Source organism: Microtus ochrogaster, chromosome 7, assembly GCF_000317375.1.
Source record: "Microtus ochrogaster isolate Prairie Vole_2 chromosome 7, MicOch1.0, whole genome shotgun sequence".
In the NCBI taxonomy this organism is placed as follows: domain Eukaryota; kingdom Metazoa; phylum Chordata; class Mammalia; order Rodentia; family Cricetidae; genus Microtus; species Microtus ochrogaster.
Window position 1 is genome coordinate 40,383,203 of NC_022014.1, and position 14,421 is coordinate 40,397,623.

At 44.9% G+C, this 14,421-nt stretch overlaps 1 non-coding gene across 1 annotated transcript; it reads left to right on the forward strand.

Moving 5' to 3' along the window:
* The first annotated feature begins 4,918 nt into the window (after positions 1–4,918).
* On the forward strand, positions 4,919–5,023 carry LOC113456403. Its single transcript, XR_003377224.1, has one exon. It is a non-coding gene; the product is annotated as a small nucleolar RNA U13 (small nucleolar RNA).
* Positions 5,024–14,421: the final 9,398 nt, after the last annotated feature.

The window sequence follows — 14,421 nt, forward strand, 5'->3', positions numbered from 1 at the left end:
TAACAAAATCAATTAGCATGGGGCAGGATGGGTGGTGGATACAGGAGAATGAACAGGGATGAGGAGTCTCAAGCGTTAGCTGCCCCAGCTGCACATGGAGGACTTGAAGATCCTGTGAATTTGTTTGACAGCCCTGGGAAGCCCCATCCAGTGTTAGAATGAAGATGGGCACAGGAAAACTCCACTAACCAAAGCGAAGTCTCCTCAAGAGGCTCAGATACCCAGGCTAGAGAGACAAAAGCAACCAAAAAGATGTGGGCTGAATCCAGACTTTGCCCCTTATGTCACCTAAGTTACTTATTAACCTTGCTCCCCATCCAAGCTCCCTGTGTGAAATCCCAAGAATTGCCCTAATAAAACAGCTGCTGGCCATTTGCTCCCGAAAGCTTCTTGTCACTCTGCCATGTTTTCCAAGACTGTCTATCGGGAATGTGGAAGGGGTGTTGAGCCTTTGGGGTTACACAGATGATCTTCATCAAGCTCCCTCATCGGGGCCAATACTGACAGCAACAACAAGCCCTGGGTTCGGATGGGCAGCTCTATATAACCACCCCTCACAGCCCTGGGTTTAGTGCCCTTGATGTCCTGAATAGTACAAATGGGTATCACATTTCCTTTGGCAGGCAAGGAAACTGAGGCCCAAAGATGTCTCTCCTCTTGACCTTCAGTCATAAGAAGTTTTCCAGGCATCCCAACATAGCTCAGGTAGTGTCGAGCCTCTCTACCCAAAGGGTCGGAAACACTGACTCCACTTACTAAGATCCTAGGGGTAATATCTCTGTCATCAGTCACCAGATGGTAGGAGAAGTCACTTTTCCTAAAGTAGACCCTCGGCTAACTAGCTAAGAAGCCCAAGGGCTCTGGAGAAGCCTGTCCCAGGGATCAGCTCAGGAGAAGCCGGTCCCAGCGATCAGCTTAGCTTTCACTCTATTTTGGTTTTCTTTGGTCTGGTTTGGTTTTTAAAAACAGGATTTCTTCTGTAACAGTCGTAGCTATCCTGGAACTCACTCTGTAGACCAGGCTGGCCTGGAACTCACTCTGTAGGCCAGGCTGGCCTGGAACTCACAGAGATTCACCTGCCTCTGCCTCCCAAGTGCTGGGATTTGAGCTGAGAATCCCTGAAAGTGACTCAGACTCGCTGGTTCCATCATTTCTGAGAAAGAGGAGAAAGTCAGTCTTTTTTATACCAGGTTCGACTGAGGAAAGCCTAGCTGAGTCCCAGAAAGTCATACCAGTATGTAAACCTGAAGCAACTATGGCAAGTGGGTTCCTCCCAGGGTTTTTCTCAGCCTCCAGCACGGATGTGAGTTCCCCAAAGAGTCCCATTGTAGTAAAGTGTGCAGAGTAATCAAGGAAGACAGGCTGGAGCAAGACAAGAGTTCAGCAGAGGAGTCCATCAAGAATGATCACCCTTGCCCCACCTGTTCTGTTTCTTCTGGGAACTCTCTCTGGTTACCTTATTCCTATAGCTGCAATATTAGAACAGGCTAAAAATTCATCAAAATCACTGCCGTCAATCTTCCCACCCCCAATCACTTCACAAAGGACCCTGTCGTATCCTGAAACAGAAGCTTCCCCCATGGTCCTTGCTCCTCTTTGAGATAAACGGTCCTCTGTTCATGTCTTCCAAATGAGAAAAACATCATCGCTCACTTCTTAAGCTATTCTAAGAGTTAAAGGAGAGAATAGAAACATGGGGAAATGCTCAGGGATTAAGAGCACAGGCTGCTCTTTCAGAGGACCCCAGTTCGGTTTCCAGCACCTTCATGGTGGCTCACAACCATCTGTACCTCCAGTTCTGGTGAATCCAGGGCTGGCCTCTGACCTCTAAGCACATTGCATGCATGTGATACATTAACACTTGCCCACATAAAAAAAAAATATTTTTAAGCCAGGTGGTGTGGCTCACACCTTTAATTTCAGCATTCAGGAGGCAGAGGTAGTCAGATCTGTGAGTTTGAGGCCAAAGCCAGTCTGGTCTACAGAGTGAGTTCTAGAACAGCCAAGGCTGTTTTTGAGAAACCCTGTCTCAAAAAACTAAAAATAAATAAATAAATAAGTAAATCTTTATTTTAAAAGAAAGAGCTCATGGGGGAGAGATTTGGCATACATATATACATACGGGTCTAGGGACCATAGGAGCAATGGCCAGCTCTGTAGCCACAAGCTCACACCAGAGACCCTCAGCCTAGAGGCACACACAAGGCCACACGGCATAGTGATCAGGGTGAAGCCCAGCCGCAGAGTGCACTTTGTCATCTAGCAGTCAATCGAGCTTAGAAATTTACACACCATTTGAATCTCTGGTTCTTCACCTGGGAGAAAAACGGAAGCTGCAATACCGAGTGGCTGTAAAGATCAAGAGATTTGGGAGATATCTCTATCGTTTCTGTAAGCTGTGCCAAAGTGCTCACCTAGGTTTTGTACTTTGCACCAACCCTTCAAATAGAACAAAATAGTATCAAAAGCAAAACAAACGAACAAAAGATTAAGAGGGAAATATACGATGGTCTTTGCACAATGCACAGAAGACTGGAAGGCTGGCTCAGGAAATTTTCACAGTGCTGTCAGTGACGTGGGCAAACCCACCCACGAGGCCCTTTCTGGTGAGCGTGTGTCTAGAAGCAAATCAGCTAACCATCGCAGGACACTTTCAGTATGATCAGTTCTACAAAACCTGTGAACAAGACAGGACTGATGGCTCAGCTATTATAAGGGATCGCTGTTCTTTCAGAAGACCCAGATCAGACCCAGACCCATGTCACGTTAGCTCAGAGCTACCTCCAGCCTCTTCTGACCTCTTTGGGCACCTTCACACAGACACCACATACCCACTCAGACACACACATGCACATAAATAAAAGTGCATTTTCAAGGTGGTACCTCCCACACTCCTTGCCCTTTCTCTAACCATTGGCCTTCATTTCTTTTCCCACATGCCCTCACCACCAGGTTTTAAACTTACTCACTTACTCAACAAGGTACTAAGAGAAGAAAGCTGAAGAAGACAAATCAATCCCCTGCCTTCCCTAGCTTTTTAGAAACCTAATGAAAACAGCTACAAGCAGACAGACATGTACAGGTCAACGCAAGTTACACTGTTGTCATAGAATCAAAACGGAGTGAACACAGGAAGTAACAGGGCTGACTCCACAGACACAGAATTCCAGCAAAGATGACCCTTCTGAGAACTGAGAAGAAACCAGATCAGGAATTAGAAAGGCAAGATGGCCCCCAAAAGTCTCATCAGCTTTGGAACAGAGTAGCTTGCTTGGGGGAACTGAACCAAGTTTACTACAGAATTACCAGTTCACAAAAGAAACTAATTTATGGAGAATCTACAGGACTGTGTTCACACCCTTCTCCTGAGCTCATTTTCATATCCTGTGTTCGTTTTCCTCATAAGCAGCTTAGGTTATGGGCAAAGAGTACCTGAGCTGCTTGTAACATGATAAAGCAATTTATGGTCTGTGAGTCAATGTTCCTTCCAAGGTTACGATTTCCTTCTTCATAAAATAGTGTGTGACAGAATTAGCATCTTTACACACCAATAATAAACATACACAGGAGAAAAATTAAGAAGTTACATTTATACTCTCACCAAAAAAAAAAACCAATAAGATATTTAGGATAAGTTTAGGAAGTGTTTAAAGAAAGAACTCTGTGGTGGTTGATACTGGCTGTCAACGTTACAGGTTCTAGAACCACCTAATAGGCTGACCTCTGGGCATGTCAGTGAGGGTGTTTATAGATTGGGTTAATTAAGTTGGGAAAGTCAACCCTTACTTGGGTGGCACCATTGCAGGGTCTGGAGTCTTATAATGAACACAGAAGAGAATAAACTGAAGATCAAAATCTCTGTGTGTGTCTCTGTCTCTCTCTCTTTGTCTCTCTCTCATCGGCTTCCTAACCACCCCTGTTGATGCTTGAAGGAGACCCCTTATATTTCTTTCTAGAAGCTTCATGTCTTACATACAGTCCTATGATAAATTTTCTTCTGAGATATTTTAAGCTCCTACCATCATGACTGCCCCATTATAATAGACTGTACCCTCGAACAGTGAGCCCAAAAAGGAAACCTTTTCTTCCTCTGTTGCTTTTGTCAGGTATTTGGTCACAGTAATGAAGAAAGTAAGTAATCCAGACCCTATAATAGAATTATGAAACACCAACGAAAGAAACTAAAAGAAAGCACAAGGAGTAGGTGATCCTGAATTGGAGGGACCGATCTTGGTAAAATGCCATTATTCAAAACAAGTCCAGATTCAATGCAAAATGCAATGCCCATCAAAATACCAATAACTCTTCTCAGAGCTAGAGAAGATAATACTAACATTCATACAAAGGCATAACAGACTCCAAATAGCCAAATCAGTCCTGGGTTGAAACAAAGTCTGGAAGAATGAGAGCATTTGATTTTTAAACATAGGGCAAAGCTATAAAAACCGAAACACCACTAGCATGAACATCAGCACATAAATCAATAGAGCATATTTGGAAACTCAGAAATCATCCGTGTGTCTTGCCCTGACAACTGGTCTTCAATACAACTGCAAAAATGTGTGTTGGAGGAAACATGGTCTCTTTAATAAGTAGTGATAGGAAAACTGGATATCCATACGAACAATGAAAGCAGAGCCTTGTCTCCACTCAACTCAGAGCTACCAATGGCAGCTCCAGGATGTTGGCAAAGGCGGCTTCTTACTGCATCTGTTTATCGTGTGTGTGGGTGTGTGTGTGTGTGTGTGTGTGTGTGTGTGTGTATGTGTGTGTGTGTGTAGGTCAGAGGACAACTGTCAGTTCTCTCCCTCTGTCATGTGGGTCCCAAGAATGAAACACAGGAAACAACCTACCTAAGGCAATGAATGGCAAACTCCAAAAGCACAGGAAACAAAAGCAAAAAAAATTGACAAATGGGATCCTTCCTTGGGTTCATAAGCACAGTGCTTGTATGCTGACACCATTGAGTGGCATGTGTCTCCCACAAACCTTGTTAGCACATTGGAACAATACCAGTCTGATGTAGAAAAAAAGGAAAATAAATAAATAAATAAGAAGAAAATAAAAAAAAGAAAAAATTGACCAATGGAATTATTTCAAACTGAAAAGTGTCTGCTCAGCAAAGAAAACAAAGATGAGAAGACAGCTTACACCATGGGAAAGATGTGCACTTTGTTCTTTCTGAGAAAGAAGTGGGGTCCAGAATACACGGGGACTCAGATATTCAACAGCTGAAAAAGTAGTCCAGCCAAAACCAGACCAATGACCTGAGCACACATTTTAAAAAAAGGCTGTATAAACAGCCATGACGTGTTTATAATAAACCACCATCCTGATGACTAACCAAGGAAATGCAAATCAAAACCGCAATGAGACATCTTCTCACCCCAGTTGTCATAGGATGGAAAGACAACAAATGCTGATGACAAATAACAAAACATATAAATAATCAATAAACAAATAACAAAACATATAAATAATCAATAAATAAATAGCAAATGCTACCCATGAGGAGAATGGAAAACTCACACATTAATGCATTAGTGTAGTTAGTGGAGGCTCTAGAAAACAAGAAATAAAACCGCCATGTAACCCAACTGTCTTGCCCCTGGGTACAGCTGCCAAGGGAGCAAAATGCCAGGACATCCATACTCATTGCAGCACTGCCCTGTTAGTATACAGAGTCCCAAACAGTGGCCATTCCTGGATGAATGGATTAGGAAAAAGTAATACACACACACACACACACACACACACACACACACACACACACATACACACACACAATGGAATGATAGTCAGTCATGAAAAAGAATAAAATTCTGACATTTATGGCGATCTAGATAAAGAGCACTGTATTAAATAAAAGAAGCACTTCATGTTCTCATTCATGCATGGAAGCTTATCACATTGGTTTCATAGAAATACAGAGTAGCCCAAGGCCATGCTGATGTCCATGACCAGGGCTGCCACTGGAGGTCATGTTGGTATCTATAATCAGGGCTGTCACTGGAGACCATTCTGATGTCCATGATGAGGGCTACCACAGAAGGCCATGCTGAGGCCCATGATCTATGCTGCCATCAGGGACCATGTTGAGGTCCAAGATCATGGCTGCCACATGAGACTATGTTGATGTTCATGATGAGGGCTACCACAGGAGTCCAGGGTGATATCCACAACCAGGGCTGCCACAGGAGGCCATGTTGATGTCCATAATCTGTGCTGCCACTGAAGACCATGCTGAGGTCCATGGTCCATGCTGCAGCCAGAGGCCAAGTGAATGTCCGTGATCTGTGCCGCTATTGGAAACCATGTGGAAGTCCACAGTCTTTGCTGCTGCTGGCTGGTGTGGACAAAGAAGCTTCTTTTACTGCGCTATCAATGGCTACAGGATCGTAGTTGAGAATGAGAGAGCTTGAGGACATCTGTGATGATCTCTCCCCACCCCCAGAAAGAGCCTATCTAGATGGGAAGCCACTGAAGAGTCCTTGAAAATCATGATAGGGACGCTGAAGTGTAGCTCTTCACAGTGGATGGCTTCTGGTGAGAGGGGAAGTGAAGGACTCAGTCATCTTAAGGGCTGGCCACTGGAAATTTGTCCGTACCCCAATGAGTATATGACAACGAGCAATACAAATTGGACTTGGCAATTTTTTTTTCTTTTTGAGGGGAGGGCAAATGGTGGGAGGGTGGACCTGGGAGGATTGGGAGGCGTGTGTGTTCAGGGTGCATTGTGTAAAGCTCCCAAATAATCAATAAAAATATTATGTTAGGAATGAACAAATAAATATTAGCCATTTAGGAAAAAAGCAAAGGAAATACAGAGTAGAATATGGGTTACTGAGGCTAGAAAGGGGACGAAGGAGGTGAGACTAGAAAGATCAGCTTGTAGCTACAAAGCTCCCGTGAGGTACAGGATGAGTCCTGGAGCAGGCTGGCATTTGGGAATAGTGAAGTTCATGATTGTTGTATATCTCAAAATAGCTAAACAAATGGGTTTTAAGGGTTCCCAAAACAAAGAAATGATCAGAGCTGAAGAAATAGCCTCAGTGGTTAAGAGAACTTGCTGTTCTTCCAGAAGACCTGGGTTCGGGTCCCGGCAGTAGCATGATAACTCACAACCACTTGTAACTCCATCTCTGGGGCATCTGACCACTGAGAGTACCACACACATGGCAGACAGATACACACAAGCACATAAGTTAAATAACAAAATTAAATAAATAGCAAGTGTTTGAGTTGATGGGCATAATAATTGTCTACCTTTCATTGCTACACTTTATATACATACAGCAAAATCACAATTTGTACCAATAAATATGTATAGTTATTATGTGCCAATTGGCAAGAATAAAGAGGGACAGAAAAAATAAAGTAAAAAAATATATTTACCTGAGAGAATACATGTAGTGTCTCATCACCCCTTATGTACAAAGTGGATTGGAAACTAATCAATTAGTCATAGACTCCACCAAACCTAACCAATGGGATATGTGAGCCAGGCCCAGGAGTCTAACGTCCTTTCGTGGTGTGGCGAGAGCAGTCTTTCCAGGTGAGGAACTCCACACTCCAAGGAGACTGGCCTGTCTCTCACTCACCTCTCCACCCTCCAGACTCAGAAGCCACAGACAGAGGACAGAGAACAGATGACAGACTGCATTGGCAACTGGCCATACCCCAGGGCCAAGGTATAGGAGATTCCAAAAGGGAGTGAGAGATGGAGTTCTGGGTTCCTTGGGGTGGCATATGGGTTCCCGAAGAAGGGAGAGAAGAATGAAGGCATCGTGGGACCAGATGGAGGCAAGAAAGCAGGAAATGAGTGAGGAGAGACAGAGGATGAGGAGAAAGAAGGATGGCTCTGAGCCCTCCCCAACACACACCACTCCCATGCCACCCAGGATGGGAGCCACAGGGGTACCACATAGAGACAGGTGCACAGTCTGGTCTCTCTCAGAGCAAGTCAGTGCCTCCAACCTCTCTGAGGGTGATGACCAAAGATGCTGCTGGTTTTATTTGTCTGGTTTTAGGTACTTGATTCCAACACAGTGAGCAGCTCCTTTGACTTCAATCTTTATTCATCTCTCTTCAGATCCAAAAAAAATGGCCACTGAATTTGGATACTGGCTTTGTGTAAACCATTTATGCATCACACCAGCATTTAAAGCCTTTCAGAGTTATTTAGTGTGTTTAAAGGTTCTTGAAATATTCACAAGGAAAGAATAAAGGATAGATAGATAGATAGATAGATAGATAGATAGATAGATAGATAGATAGATAGATAGATAGATAATATTTAATTTGATCATCTCCAATGTGTCTGTTTTCCTACAAACAACATAACTTCACTTTTCCTTATGACTGGAAAAGCTTCTGCTGTGTGCCTAAGCCACATCTTCTCTACCCACTCCTCTGCTCTGGACACCGAGATTGGTTCTGTAACAAAGCTGCTGTGGATAGAGCTGCAGGAAATACTGATGTGTGTGTACCTGTGATGTACACACACACATCGGGGTCCTTAGAGTGTATATGCAGCAGGGCTATAGATGGGTCACATACATCTGCTTTCAGACATTGAAGAACCTCTATACTGATTTCCATACTGATTGAATTAAATCTGTCTCAGTAAGATGAGTGTCACATATATTACCTCATTTGTAGATCCCAGACTTTACATAGATACATAAAACCATGTGTGTGCACTTCACACCCCGAGTGGAAAGGAGACATCTAGGGAAGAGAGCGGGACTAAGGAGAGGGGAGAGACGCGAGAGAGGGAGGTAGTGCCAAGCGTGTCGTATGCTCAAAGCACTTCGTTCACTTCTGTGAAAACGACCTATGTGTGGACTGATCATGGCTGTCAGCTTGACTGGTTCTGGAATCAACTAAAATTCAACCCTCTGAGCTCTCCCATGCCCCCATGATTTTCTTGATCAAATTATTTCAAGCAGAAACACCCACACTAAATCAGGGTTTTTTGCACAGCCCAGATTAAGAGACATGGAAGTTTTGCTTTTTGCCTGCTTGTCCTCACTCTTGCTGGCAAGTTCATCTACTCTGTTGCTGTTGCATTCCTCCACCAGTATTAGAAGTATTCTCTTCAGCTCCAAAGTAGACTGAAGCCCAGCAGCTCTCTGGGAATCCTCCAGCTTCAATGTCAGATCGGCAATGTGGAGACATCCAGCCTCGTGAACCGATCAATTGCTGGGTCTCAGTCTCTCCACCACGAGACAGCCATTATTGGGCTACCTGGGCCACATCATGTAGCCAATCTAATAAATCCCCTTTTAAAATATATGTATTCATTCTATCAGTTCTGTTCCTTTAGATAATTGGGACTAACACACCTTATACGGCTCAGTATAGTAAAATAAAACGAAACATTCAATTTCCAAATGAAGCCAATATTTTAGAAGGTGGTTTTCCCTTCTGAAGCAGCAGTCTTAGGAATCAATGCACAGACCCCCTGCAGAACAAGAAAACTGCTGAAAACCATCTTGACAATCAGTCAAGCAAAATTCTGTAGTGAACAAGTATTAATTCAGGGCTGGAGAGATGGCTCGGTGATTAAGAGAACGTATTGCTCTTGCAGAGGACTGGCATTCCATTCCCAGCACCCTTAACTTCAGTTCCAAGGGGATCTGACACCTCTTCCGGCCACCACAGGCTCCTGCATTCAGATGGGACATATGCATACACATGAGCACACACACATGCACAATAAATCTATTAATTGTTTCAAAAGATATTTATTCAAGAAGGTCTGACAAAACATTGTAAGAGCAGCAGTGCCTGCAGCCCTAAATCCACCCCTCCGTCCCACCCCTACTCTGCCCCCACCCTACCCTGGCTCCTTCTCACTCTCTGCATGCTAGAAGCCTGACTCCATGCAAGCACAGCCAAGATGGCTGCTGCTTTCCTAGATCCAACCTAGTCGTGGGCTGGCAAGATGTAGCTGTCCCTCACACTGCAGAAGCTGAATTCCAGAGAAGCGCAAACAAGACACTCCCTTCTTCTATGTGCATACCACCTGTGTCCAGAGCAATTTATGGATGAATAAATTAAACACACCAATCAAGAGGCACAGATTAGGACCAGCAAGATGGCTCAGGGAGCACCTGGAGAGATAACTCAGGAATTAACAGCACTTGCTACACTTGCAGAGGATCTGGCTTTGGTTCCCAGTATCCATCTTGGGTGGCTCACAACAGCTGCATCCGACATCCTCTTCTGTCCTCCAGGCATACACATAGTATACATGCATACATGCATTCAAAACATACACTTAAAATAAAAATAAATCTTTAAGATGGCTCAGTCAGTAAAGGCTCTTACTGCCAAACCTGACCACCTGAGTTCAGTCCCTGGGACCCACATAGCAAAAAGAGAAAACCAGTTCCTGCAACTGTTGTCCTCTGACCTCCATGCATGTACCATGACGTGGGTGTGGGTATGAGTGTAGGCGTGCACGCGCATGCGTGCGCCTGTGGGCAGGACTTGAGAATAAGAGTAATAAAGAAGAGGGAGTGGTAACGATATGACTCCTACACCTAAAAATACTTACATGTTAGTCATGGTTCCGTTGCTATGAAAAGACACCATGAGCAAGGCAACTCTAATTTTAAAAACCATTTCACTGGGCGCTTGCTTACAGTGGCAGAGGTGTAGTCCACTATCACCATGGTGCTGGAGAAATAGGTGAAAGCTACATCCTCATCCTCAGGCCTAGAGAGACAGAGATGCTGAGGCCAGTGTGGGCTTTTGAAACCTCACAGCCCACCCCCAGCTGTACTCTCTTTCCAACAAGACCACACCTACTCAGACAAGGCCACTCCTCCTAATCCTTCTAATCCTCCTCAAATAGGGCCAGTCCCTGATGACTAAGCATTCAAATATTGAGCCTATGGGAGCCACTCTCATTGAACCACCACATAACCCAACCCCATACCTGCTAAAGAAGAAATGCATTTGATTAAAACGTAAGCATCCGTGTACACTGAGGCTGATTCAGCTCTTACCACATCACTGTTGCCACAGTGTGTCACAGATTAAGATCTGCCCTGCAACTTCATTGTACCGCTGTTTTTTATCCCTTACACCCCACCTTGTGCCAACAACACCTACACAGTCCCTACGGATTGTAACAAACAGCTGAAGAGGACCTGGGGCATTTATACACTGACAGGTGGGGCCTCCGGGTTTAGGGGACACCGTGTTGAGCTAGTGAGACACCAAATAGCACAATTAGGGAAAACAGAAGCTCACAGATTTGATGAGATGTGTGAATTATCAAGTTACACTAACTTGTCTAGTTAGTGGTCACCTAAAGAAAGGAGAAATGAGGTAGTTTTGAGCCACCAGGGACCATACACTTATATCAGGACCCAATAAAAGCTGGTGACCAGGATACAGGACCATGGATGGCAGGGTGTTGTTGCTAAGTCACCAGGATGCAGGACCATGGATGGCAGGGTGCTGTTGCTAGGTCACCAGGATGCAGGACCATGGATGGCAGGGTGCTGTTGCTACATGGGAAACTTTACAGCAACACAGAGAAGAGTGAAATTCTAAGGCCCAAGACAGGTTAAACCCTAAGAAATGGTAAGACTATGACAAAGACAAAACAGGAAATGATCATCTGTGTAGAACCTGGGACCTGGGATCTGGTGGAAATGTCTCCACCCACCCACTACCAGGCTTTGCTAGCAGGCTTAAGCCCTTCCTTCCCTGTACACTGTGTGTGGAGGGGGTGGGTTCAGTATTTAGTGGGGATTTTTCGATTTGTCTGGGAATTCTTGTGAGATAGTTAGAGGTGTTTCATTAATTTTACAACTTATGCTCACGTATTTGGGGGTCAGTCATTTATTCAATGCACACACAGGTACCTGGAGGATCCTTGATGCAATACCGTGTCAGTCTTTGACATGTTAGTGAAACAGATGTCGTGTAGCATGGATGAATTTCATGCATGGCAGGTTGCCCCTGTGACACACAGTGTTATATTTTCCCTTCTCCCTGAAAGATAAGGAGGTTGGAAGATTCTAGAGTCCTGAGAAGAGACAGAGTGGGGACAGTCTCTGGGGCATGGAAGGAGAAGCTGAAAGAAAACTGGTTTCGTTTCTCTCTCAAGGAACAACAAGGCGCTCCTCCACCCTGCCACCGACTTTAAATGACCCTTGGTAACTCCTTATAGGCAGGTTCTTCCTGGAGCAGGGAAAGGGCAGCCGTTGTCAGGGATCAAAGGGCAAGGGGAATAGAGGAATGGGCAGCGTGGGGTGAGGGAGCAGTGGTTCCTGAAAGCCAGCCTGATTTTCAGGCTGGCCGTAAGTTTCGTTTCTGGAAATCCCCTTGTATCTCTCTAGGGTTGGCTTTTGTGAATGTGAGGGTAACCCCCACATACCCAACTCCCTCGCCAGTGTGAGGTGAGCAGGCTTCCATCTTCCCACCCCAAACAAAAACACCTAGCTGTTCTCCATCCTGCCATCCTCCCGTCTCACCCCCTAGACATCACACAGCAGGTGACCACAGTGATCGCCCTGCTCTCAATTAAGTGCAAAGAAAACCAACCCCTGAACCCCACCCCACCCCACCCCACCTCCAGATTCAGGCTCTGATTGGCTGCGTGGTCTTGGAAACACCACTGGCTCTCTGGAACTCAGACTCTCCATCTGAAAGCTGAAATAATTGTCCCCGAGATTCCCAGCAACCCTTTCTGTTTTGAGGGAGGATGTGCTCAAGTTCTAAAATTCTACTCCTCCTTCAGAGACACCCAGAGCTAAGAATCACAGCCTTTCATTCTCAGGGGCCATCAGTGTGACAAAAAGTCTGGAGACATAGTATACACTGGCTGTATTGCAGCACCTGAATCAGTACTATGGCTGTCATCTGACATGATGTGCAAATCAGTGTAGACTCCTCACTTGTGATGACTCCGCTCCAAAGGGGAGGTTATCAATAGGTCAAGGCATATAGGAAATCTTGCAACCTTTTGATGTGGGATTCCCCTCTGTACACTGTGAATATGTTTTATTAGCATTGGTTAATAAAGAAACTGCTTTGGGCCTATGGCAGTGCAGAATAGAGCAAGGTGGGGATTCCAAGCAGAGATAGAGGAGGAAAAAAGACAGAGTTGGAGAGAGGCCATGTAGCTGCCAAAGGAGAAAGACGCCCACCCCTGAACCTTACTGGTAAACTATGAGCCTCATGGTAAAATATAAAATAATAGGAATGGGTTAACTTAAGATGTAAGAGTTAGTTAATAAGAAGCCAAAGATATTGGCCAAGCAGTTTTGTAATTAATATTGTTTCTATGTAATTATTTCTGGTCTGGGCAGCTGGGAAATGAGCAAGCAGCCTCCACATACGCCCTTTGCTTTTTTTTTTTTTTCATGCACCAACTTCTGGGAATAGAGAATTGGTTTGGTGGCTAAATATGTCAGGTGAATCAAAACTACCTGTAGCTCCAGCACCAGGACATCTGACACCTTCTTCTGGCCTCTATGAGAACCTGTGCACATACACACAGAGAGACAGAGGAAGGCAGAGAGACAGAGAGACAGACAGGCACACACATAAACATTTAAAAGTCTTTAATTACAAAAATTATCACAACATATGTGGACAGTTTCTTTAATTTGTCCCCCAACGCTTGTGCTCCAGCAGGAATCTGAAGGGAAGATGCTGTGTCCTGGGACCCACCATCCCCTCCCCAGAGCCTTCATGATGTCATAGATGTTGACCAAATCTCTTGGCTTCACAAATCCAAGCTCATCCTCAGAAGAACCCTCCCCATGCCTATGGGAGGTCATCATGCAGTTACCCAGTACTCATCCTGAAACACCATTTGGAGACGGACAGCCCCAAATCACTATTCCTTCATCTATAGCCTACTTGCTGATGGAGTCTCATGATTCTCCAATTCCAAAGGAGAATCTCCCCCAAAACACTTCCCAGGATCCTTTTTCTGCTACTTTCAGTCTAGTTTAGCCAAAAGGAGACTTGGGTGGGTAACAGAGGTGGATGATCCAAAAGCCAGGTTCTTCCCTCCTGTGCCCTGATTACAGCATCTTCCACTGTCAATCCTTGCCTCTCTGCTTCCTCTGGCTATGGAAACAACTCGGAGCAAACACACAGTGTCCGATGGCCTCTTTCCCTGCTCATATCACTGGGGCTCTGAGAACAATACGACACTACCTTGTATTTCCACAAAGGTATGTAGGTAACAGCTCTATGCATGCAGGTAACAGCTCTGAAGAAGAGAGATACCAGCCCAGGCCTCCAGAGCCTCAAAGATGTGGAGGAGAAAAGCTAGGTCTCAAAACCAAGGTTTTTCATCCAATCATAGTTGGGGAAGAGCCTTGTGAGGCCCAATCCCACCTAGAGAAGCTAAGAGCAGTAGAGGGCTGATGGGGAGAGGAGGTC